Source organism: Protopterus annectens, chromosome 11.part0 (assembly GCF_019279795.1).
Source record: "Protopterus annectens isolate FY-2018-M chromosome 11.part0, PAN1.0, whole genome shotgun sequence".
Classification (NCBI taxonomy): Eukaryota; Metazoa; Chordata; order Ceratodontiformes; family Protopteridae; genus Protopterus; species Protopterus annectens.
Genome location: NC_056745.1, coordinates 825333075 through 825342470, shown reverse-complemented (window position 1 = coordinate 825342470; position 9396 = coordinate 825333075).

Genomic DNA, 9396 nt, shown 5'->3' with positions numbered 1-9396 from the left:
TGCTCAGAGGCATGTGGTCACATGGCATCTAGGAACTGATGGAGTATCCTGGATGCAGATGCCTGTGAAATCCCCATGATGTCCACATTTGGTCTTTGTAAAGTACCTGTAGCTAGTATTCTTAAGGCTACATATACCTTGGTATCCACTGGGAGGGGTTCCCTCTGTTGGTTCTGGGTCTGAGGCGAGGCCAGCACAGCTCAACGGGCTGCTGACGTATGTCCCTGTCCACCCTGTAGTGCTCTACTATCTCCAGATCATGTATCCTCTGGTAGGTTACCCTGGGTCTGAACACTCTTCTCCTCCTCGTCGGGCTGAGTCAGCATTATCCTCCTCAGCACCCTCGGTCTCTTGCACATACTGATAGATCAAAGTGACAGCAGCCCCTAATATTTTTTGCTAGTTTTGTCAGTTAAAATTCCCCTGTATGTGTACACCTATGGTGCAGAGTTTGTGGGAAAAAAACATACTGGAAGGTGTTTACATAGTTTATAGTGGTGTGTTGCAGATGTTGCCAGTGTGATTGGCTGATTTTAAGACATTCCACTTGCCAGCTATTTTACTTGTATTTGAGTGGCTGTATTTTGATATTTCCCTTTTTTTCTTTCCCCTTCCCATTTCCACCTCTTTTAAGCCCTGAGGTGTGGTGCGCAAACCCACTGCCTACATGTAAACAATGCTGCTATTTCCTTTTTTTTTTTTTAAGTCCCAGTGCACATTGCACGCACCCGTTTTGCTAAGGTAAACACATTTTAGCAGAAATGGCCCTCCCTGGACACGAACAAGCTCTTCATTTCATGGTGTAAGACATTACTACCTCAGACACTCCCCCTTGCTTAGCTGTGCTTAGCTAAGCCCAAACCCAGTCAACAGAGCTCCAATGTGCTTACAGCAAGCATGACAACACCCCCTTTTCATGTTAGCTGCTCCTCCTGCCTATACTATCCTGTTCTAGCACCTACATGGTTAGGTGCAGTGTGTGGACTTAGACTATTTTGTGATTCAGTAAACTTCCCCTCATTTGCATACCTCACTGCCTTAGTCCATAGTTACTGCTCTGACACAGAGCCTTTCCCCTTGACAACCAGTGTTCTCTGGTAATGTTTTGATTCTGCATGCCATTGACTATAATGGCAAAATCCAGATTTCCCCTACAATTGTGTTTTAATATTTTCTTTTATTTTCAGCATGATCTCATTTGCACGCCACTGCCCTATGCTTAAATGGCCGAGACTGGCCAAAAAATATACTTTGATTTTATTTTAAATTAAACACTTTTCCATGCCAATGGCCAAACATTTGGCCATTGGCATGCCTAAATTTTATAATACATGATTTTATTTGAGCTGTCATGCCTCCATTTTGCTATTTGAAGAAATGTGTTTGGTAACACATTTCTGCAACTAGCACTTTTCCTGCGTGAATGCCTGCCTGCTTTCTGAATCATGAATTCACCTCATTTAAATGTTTTTCACCAGAAAATGAGGTACATAGCATTCTGCATGGCTTTCCATGCAGGAACAGTGTTGGCGGGCTCGTGCAGTACCGGCTACACTGTTCCTGCACAGAAAGTTTTGTTTAATAAATCCTGGGGAATGTATTTGAGCTATTAGATATATTAGTTTAAAAACTGCTAACAATATTACTGAATGTCAGAGAATGCTAAAATCCAAATTTACTATGCCAAATAATATTACTCAGAAAGTATCAGCTTTCAGCTATGTAAAGTATCTCAATGTACTCTAAATCCTTATAGAAGTCATACTCTGTAGTACTCAAATTACTAAGTAGCATGAAATCCCACCACTCGTTTATTTGTGCTAAGGATGATAATATATTAAACTATGATGCAATATGGGATGATTTATGGTCACTGTCCATTAATGTTATCCACCTTAAAGTGTACTGCCCACTCTCTGAAACAACTTTGTTTTACAATTAATTATATTTGAAGTCATGCTTCTCATGTTAAAGTTGCAGGTGCTTTTGAAAAAAAAGCAACATTATAATGTATTTGTTTTTTTCTTTCACTATTAACTCAATGTTTCTATAAATTAATTCAGAAAATTATGTCATAGTAGGTATTAGGCAATGATTTATATACACCTGAAAGCATTTCAGGTATGAAAAACAACTTCATTAGTGGATCAGCTTCTTACCTATATTGTGGTTACACTACTATATCATCAAATGTTAATTTTGTATGGTACTTCAACATAGCTGGTAACTTCAAATCAAGGGTAACGCAGGAAACAAATGAATGGGTGGGGTTAAATGGATTTTGGAAAGCTTATATTATGGTAATTCACTGACTGTTAACAGTAATCAAATAACAGCTGTAGTCTTATCAATTTTCCCCAAAGACTCACTCAATAATCATTAGTATAGCTACTTTACTGACTGTATGCGACTCATATGTCAAATTACAATAAAATAAAATAATAATAATGGTTGCAATAATATATTTCATGTTACTCCACTAAAAATGACCCTAATTCTGCAAAGCAAGATCAATGACTGCTTAACTCTGATCAAAGGATAGCAGAAATCAGTCACTTTCATTCACAAACTGCTTCTTGCCCAGTAGCTTCAACACTCTATTGACTATGTATACCTCAGATGTCTGATTCTGATCAAATGAATGAATAATGGCCATAATAATGTACTTCAGCTTTTTTTTTAAGTGGGCCATCTACAGACCATGGAAACTACAGACCCATAAGTCTCACTAGTCTTATATGTGAATCCATGCAAAGAATTAACATGGAGATGATCAACAGAGATATAGTAAATCTTCACACACTGGACCCAACCCAGTTTGGTTTCATCAATGTCAGATCATGCCTACTCAACCTGGTGGACTTCTTTGAGAAGGTCACCAAAGCAATGGATGAGGGCAGAATCGGTCACATTGCCTACCTTGACCTGGACAAGGCATTTGAAACAATACTCCACTTGGGCATTGTTGACAAACTCAAGAGGTTAGGTGCAAACCCATGTTACCTGTTGGATAGCCAACTGGTTCACAGACAGGACCCAGAAAGTTAGAACTGGGGAGTCCACCTCTACAAAGAGGCTAATCACAAGTGGAGTCCCTCAGGGATCAGTCCTTGGACCGCTTCTTTCTGGCATTTGCTTCCCAGAAGTCAAGGCCAATGTCAGTGGTCTCTGGCTGACTAAATTTGCAGATGATTTCAAATTAGGAGCTGTCATTGAATCTAACACTGACACAAATGTTCTCTGGGAGGGAATAACACAGACAAACAACTGGTGTCAGAGCCATGGACTAAAACTAAATGCCAAGAAATGCATAATAGTATCCTTTGGGAAGTCATCCATCCTTGGTAACTATCATATTGAAAACACACCCCTTAGAGCTGACCCAGGAGTAAGGGACTTAGGGACACACATAGATAGTAATCTAGCCTTTGACCATCACGTGTCTACAGTGGTAAGGAAATCATTCTATGTTGCACAACATATAAACAAAGGTATGGCATCTAAGATCAAGGAAGTCATTGTTCCACTGTATTCAGCATTCATCAGACCTATCATTGAGTACAATGCCCCATTTGATAGGTAACTAACTAGGCATATCCAACAATTAGAATATCCACAGGGGTTCCTCACTAAAAGAATACAGGGCATAAGTAAAATGTCCTATGCAGACTGCCTCAAGGCCCTATCCCTGTAGTCTGCCTCCTACAGGTGTTTGAGGGGAGATCTATGACTGGAATACAGGGCATTGTCAGACCCCAATCTGATGGGCCACCTGCATATCCAAAAAACAAAGAGCACCAAAATTACCTGTTCTAAAGACCTAAATCTTTTCTGTGATATACATAGGACCTGTTGGAGAGATAGGTATGTATCTCAGAGACTACCATGTCTATGGAACAAGCTCCCCATCCAGGTGAAGCAGAATTCCTCCCTAATCCAATTCAAATGTAACTTGGACAATTGGATGGAAAACCAGAAATTCGTCCCTGGTTTGGCACCTATGTCTCTAATGAACACAGGTAACCTGTAAATTGTTAATCTCCCAGGCCCATGCTTACACTTATCAAGAGTATCACAACTTGTCAGAGATTTGGGATGCATGGCTAGGCTTAAAAAGGCCCTTGTGGTCATTAGGCTAGTAAACACCCAAGAACCTATGAACCATCAGGCACAAAGAGTGCTGCTCACTGCAGCCCTCAAACTTCAAAGCTATGCTTACTGGTTACCGCTACTTCAATGACCGTGTACAACTTGGATATCAAATGTATAAATAAACAGCCAAAGTAACATACTTCAACTTATTTTCATCCACACACAGTGCAACCAAATGCATCCTCATTCTCATATACAAACATACACATGTGACTTAAGGTGAATGAGGCAGCTTGAGTCAATAGAACACATGTGACTATCAGTTATAGCCATTTTGATGAGGGTGTATACCACAGATGTCTGATTCTGGTAACAATTAATAAATTAATTTATAAAAGTGGATGCAGTAGTATAGTTTAGCTTGTTGTTGTCAAATGCATACAGTGCATCCTGATGCAACGCTCTTTCATAGAGAACTTAGACACAAATGCACACACACACACACACACACACACACACACACACACATGCATATACAAAATATTAACTATATAAAAGGAAACTACATACTGTCCTACAGTCTCACTGGAAGTGATACCACTGAAAATAATCCAAGTTAGCTAATAATTTAGCAGAGTAGCAACAGCAATAATAACTTATTTCATAAAACAAACACACATACAAACCACATTTTTCCCCATGCTCAAACCTTTGCAAGTCTGCCAACAGCTTCTGTCATATCTATTCAAGCTACCTTAGGTAACTCGTGATTGAGGTACTTTGATCCAATGGAAAATAGCACCTGTCTGTTTGGTCCAGCAGCCTAGACAGCCTCCACTGAAACACAATTTCTGCTCTCTCAAACTGGCAGAAAGCTCTGCATTTTTTTAGTGAAATCAGAAATCAGAGCTGTGTGGATGCACAGAGGTCTTGGATGTTGATATAGGAAAGCCAACTAGTTTAAATATAAATTTTATATGTATATATATATATATATATATATATATATATAGAGAGAGAGAGAGAGGGAGAGAGATTTTTGTGTTAGTTTTTTTTTTTTTAATTTGGGAGGAGACTGCAGTCCTGGACCTGTACCAAAAGCAACCTCTGTTCTACATGCAGGACCAAATTGGAACATTATCTTTCATGAAAGTAAGAAGTTCCTGTGGTGCATTTTACATGGAAGTACAGTAATCTACATACTAATTTAGGTAGTTGGTTCAGTCTTTCATGATGCCATTGCTGGAGTGTCCAGAAAAAAAAACTGATGAGCTGTCTCTATCATTAAAATAAAATGTCAAAAATGCATGTTGCATATGGCAATGACATTACAGGGGAGCCCGTAAAATTTTTTGCAGGGGGTGCAAACCCAGAGCCCCCCCAGAGTCCCACAGTGGCCCCCCACACAGCCCCCCACACAGCCCCTATACACAGAAATTCCAGTGTCCTATTACTTGGTTATTTCTCCCCAGTTGCCATAAACACTGTTCAAAACTCGCAGTGTGCATACTGTTTTATGCTTTACTTCTACAATGATTACAGATATTTGGATTTAATTTACAACTTTTATTTCAAATTTTATAGCACAAACACTGATAGACATTTGCTAAACAAAGCAATAGTCTTACAATGAAAACAGACGTAGCATTACAGCTCCTCTACCTTTGAAACTCACATTTACTGAAACAGCATTGAAAGCCACATTCAAGGTAAGTGCATCTAGCTAGTGGCAGGTTACGTTTACCTTTGTGGTGTTTTCAAACAATAGGCCCCCTGCACACATTTTTAGGGCCATGCAGCAGTTCATTGATTCACCTTCCTGATTGTATTAATTATAATGTATAACTGAATTATAGCCCTTGTATAATACAGCACCACTTGTTAGAATGTGTTTTAAATTTATACATTTTCCCAGTAAGCAATAAAACAAAACATGCAAACCAATAATGATCAATTGCCCAGTTCAGAACATTTCAACCATAAAAGGCCACTCAAACTTCTGTCATTACAATCCACCAATAATCAGCCAATATACACAATCTCTGCAGACATAAAAGTCATGTGAATAATTCCACATTAAAGACATCTGAAACTAATGAAGAGGTTGTTGTTAGAAAACTTTATATTTCAGTGTTTCATCTACAAATTCAGTGCCTGCTGCCTAAAAGAATAAATTGCCTATGTTACATTAAAAAAATGGTAAGCTGGTATACTGAAATAGAGAATGGGTGGCAAGCTGAAAAACAGGTTCATAGTTACTAGGCATCTCATCCAAAGGAGGACATCCTCAGAATTGCAGCACCCCACCCCCTTAAAATACAAACCTACATGCTGTGGGAGTAGAACCTACAGCAAGATACAAGTATGCTAACTGCTGCGCTCCTAACACTGCTTTAAAATTCTATGCCACAATAGTGATACCATGTGCTAAACAAAACAGTTGCACATTTTAAGCAGACTTAGCATGGGCAGCAGAAAATTATCTTCCCTTGAAGCTCACAATTCCTTGAAAATGCACTTGAAAATGAATCCCACCTGCTAACTATAACTATGACATATGTCTCACTCTCTCTCTCTCTCTCTCTCTCTCACACACACACACACACACACACCTCTTAGTGCAAGAAATCTGGACAAAGCCTAAAGTAAATGGGGACAGATTATAAATAGTGCTCTCATTAACTTAGTAAATTGCTAGAATAACAGGATTTGTGTTGGTATGCATTTTTCTAAAGGGTATGATGTCTAAAACTCAAATGTCTGTTATTAATTAGCAACTTCAGTCCTTTTTAGGAGGAATATGGGGCAAATATCTGTACATTCTGCAAAAACCTGGATGGCTGAGGGGAATGCCGCCTCCCTCTTCTACATACATGCACACACACAAACACACCCACATCCACACACATGCACACATGTGCATACACACGCAGACACATAGACACCATACCTCTCAATCTCTTAGCACAAGATATCTGGACAAAGCCTGTTATAATGTTGGGGAAAAGACCCAAAATTAGGGATGCATTTAGAAAGTTGCTAGAATAACAGGATTTGTATTAGAATGCATTTTATAATGGATATGAAGTCTGAAACTCAAAAACATGTAATTATTTAGCAACTTTAATCCTTAGCTCATCCCACAGATTTGTCAAAAAAAACCCCCAGAATTTTATGAGGAACAGACCAAAAATTTAAGGCAAAAATCTGGACATTCTGTGAAAATCTGTACAGTTGAAAGGTAGAACACACACACATACATCCTCCTACCTCCTTAGAAAGTGGATAGAACAACAAGGTTTGAATTAGTATGCATTTTCTGAGGATATGAAGTCTAAAACTCATATATCTGCCATTATTATCTGACTTCAGTCCTCAATGATTTGCCAGAAAAAAACACAATTTTATGATTAACAAACTGAAAATATGAGGCAAAAATCTGGATAACTGTGAGGTATGCCCTCCTTACACACATTCCTACCCCCCTCTTATTTACACACAAACAAACGCACCCCCACCTCCCTCTTACAAACACACACACACACACACACGCACACACACACACACACACACACACACACACACACACACACACACACACACACACACACACACACACACATTCATACATATACAAAATATTAACTATATAAAAGGAAACTACATACTGTCCTACAGGCTGGCTGGAAGTGATACCACTGAAAATAATCCAAGTTAGCTAATAATTTAGCAGGTCAGCAACAGCAATAATAACTTATTTCATAAAACAAGCACACATACAAACCACATTTTTCCCCATGCTCAAACCTTTGCAAGTCTGTCAACAGCTTCTGTCATATCTATTCAAGCTACCATAGGTAACTCGCAATTGAGCCACTTTGATCCAATGGAAAATAACACTTGGCTGTTTGGTCCAGCAGCCTAGACAGCCTCCACTGAAACACAATTTCTGTTCTCTCAAACTGGCAGAAAGATCTGCAAATTTTTACAGTAATCAGAGCTGTGTGGATGCACAGAGGTCTTGGATGCTGTTATAGGAAAGCTAACTAGTTTTATTCTAAATATAAATATATATATATATATATATATATATATATATATATATAGAGAGAGAGAGAGAGAGAGAGAGAGAGAGATGTTTGTGATAGTTTTTTTTTTCATTTGGGAGGAGACTGCAGTCCTGGACCTGTACCAAAAGCCACCTCTGTTCTACATGCAGGACCAAATTGGAACATTGTCTTTCATGAAAGCAAGAAGTTCCTGTGGTGCATTTTGCATGGAAGTACAGTAATCTACATACTAATTTAGGTAGTTGGTTCAGTCTTTCACAATGCCATTGCTGGAGTGTCCAGAAAAAAAACTGATGAGCTGTCTCTATCAATAAAATAAAATCTCAAAAATGCATGTTGCATATGGCAAGGACATTATCAGGGGAGCCCGTAGAATTTTTTGTAGGAGGTGCAAACTCAGAGCCCTTCAGAGCCCCCCATGCAGCCCCCCACACAGCCCCCCCACGCAGAAATTCTAGTGTCCCATTACTTGGTTATTTCTCCCCAGTTGCCATAAACACTGTTCAAAACTCTCAGTGTGCATACCATTTTATGCTTTACTTCTACAATGATTACAGATATTTGGATTTAATTTACAACTTTTATTTAAAATTTTGTAGCACAAACACTGATGGACATTTGCTAAACAAAGCAATAGTCTTACAATGAAAACAGACGTAGCATTACAGCTCCTCTTCCTTTGAAACTCACATTCAGTGAAACAGCATTGAAAGCCACATTCAAAGAAAATGCATCTAGCTAGTGGCAGGTTACGTTTACCTTTGTGGTGTTTTCAAACCATAGGCCCCCTGCACACATTTTTAGGGCCATGCAAAAGTTCTTTGATTCACCTTCATGATTGTATTAATTATAATGTATAATTGAATTATAGCCCTTGTATAATACAGCACCATTTGTTAGAATATGTTTTAAATTTATACATTTTCCCAGTAAGCAATGAAACAAAACATGCAAACCAATAATGATCAATTGCCCAATTCAGAACATTTCAACCATAAAAGGCCACTCAAACTTCTGTTATTATAATCCACCAATAATCAGCCAATATACACAATCTCTGCAGAAGTAAACGTTGTGTCAATAATTCCTCATTAAAGACATCTGAAACTAATGAAGAGGTTGTTGTTAAAAAACAACTTTATATTTCAGTATTTTGTCTAAAATTCAGTGCCTGCTGCCCTAAAAGAATAAATTGCCTATGTTACATTAAATAAATGGTAAGCTGGTATACTGA